This window comes from Triticum aestivum, unplaced genomic scaffold, assembly GCF_018294505.1.
Source record: "Triticum aestivum cultivar Chinese Spring unplaced genomic scaffold, IWGSC CS RefSeq v2.1 scaffold117140, whole genome shotgun sequence".
Classification (NCBI taxonomy): Eukaryota; Viridiplantae; Streptophyta; class Magnoliopsida; order Poales; family Poaceae; genus Triticum; species Triticum aestivum.
Window position 1 is genome coordinate 1 of NW_025282032.1, and position 1191 is coordinate 1191.

The window sequence follows — 1191 nt, forward strand, 5'->3', positions numbered from 1 at the left end:
GTCGGCGTTGTGGCGCGGCAAGCGTGCACTGGTGCGGTTGAGAGGGAGGGGTGGAAACCGCGTTAAACTCGTCTCCGTAGTTGAGAGGGAGCGGCCAAAGCAATGTGCAATCGTCTTTGTAGTGGAGCTGGGAGGGGCAAGGATAAGGGACGAAGACCGGGGTAACATGTCGGATGCGATCATACCAGCACTAAAGCACCGGATCCCATCAGAACTCCGAAGTTAAGCGTGCTTGGGCGAGAGTAGTACTAGGATGGGTGACCTCCTGGGAAGTCCTCGTGTTGCATTCCCTTTTTAATTTTTTTCGCGCCGCTTGCAAAACAAAACGCACGTGTAAGTAATATATTTACCGTGTTTTATTATTTTGCACGAGTGCGGTAAGTCGTAGCTGGGTGCTCACGATTCACGGGTCCAGCGTCGGCGTTGTGGCGCGGCAAGCGTGCACTGGTGCGGTTGAGAGGGAGGGGTGGAAACCGCGTTAAACTCGTCTCCGTAGTTGAGAGGGAGCGACCAAAGCAATGTGCAATCGTCTTTGTAGTGGAGCTGGGAGGGGCAAGGATAAGGGACGAAGACCGGGGTAACATGTCGGATGCGATCATACCAGCACTAAAGCACCGGATCCCATCAGAACTCCGAAGTTAAGCGTGCTTGGGCGAGAGTAGTACTAGGAAGTTAAGCGTGCTTGGGCGAGAGTAGTACTAGGATGGGTGACCTCCTGGGAAGTCCTCGTGTTGCATTCCCTTTTTAATTTTTTTCGCGCCGCTTGCAAAACAAAACCTACGTGTAAGTAATATATTTACCGTGTTTTATTATTTTGCACGAGTGCGGTAAGTCATAGCTGGGTGCTCACGATTCACGGGTCCAGCGTCGGCGTTGTGGCGCGGCAAGCGTGCACTGGTGCGGTTGAGAGGGAGGGGTGGAAACCGCGTTAAACTCGTCTCCGTAGTTGAGAGGGAGCGGCCAAAGCAATGTACAATCGTCTTTGTAGTGGAGCTGGGAGGGGCAAGGATAAGGGACGAAGACCGGGGTAACATGTCGGATGCGATCATACCAGCACTAAAGCACCGGATCCCATCAGAACTCCGAAGTTAAGCGTGCTTGGGCGAGAGTAGTACTAGGATGGGTGACCTCCTGGGAAGTCCTCGTGTTGCATTCCCTTTTTAATTTTTTTCGCGCCGCTTGCAAAACAAA

At 52.7% G+C, this 1191-nt stretch overlaps 2 non-coding genes and 1 pseudogene across 2 annotated transcripts; all 3 read left to right on the forward strand.

Annotated features, from left to right (window-relative positions):
• Window positions 1–171: 171 nt before the first annotated feature.
• LOC123178536 (5S ribosomal RNA) lies at window positions 172–290 on the forward strand. Its single transcript, XR_006489653.1, has one exon. It is a non-coding gene; the product is annotated as a 5S ribosomal RNA (ribosomal RNA).
• A 297-nt stretch (window positions 291–587) lies between these two features.
• On the forward strand, window positions 588–740 carry LOC123178538 (uncharacterized; annotated as a pseudogene).
• Window positions 741–1037: 297 nt separating this feature from the next.
• LOC123178537 (5S ribosomal RNA) lies at window positions 1038–1156 on the forward strand. Its single transcript, XR_006489654.1, has one exon. It is a non-coding gene; the product is annotated as a 5S ribosomal RNA (ribosomal RNA).
• The last annotated feature ends 35 nt before the right edge of the window (window positions 1157–1191 follow it).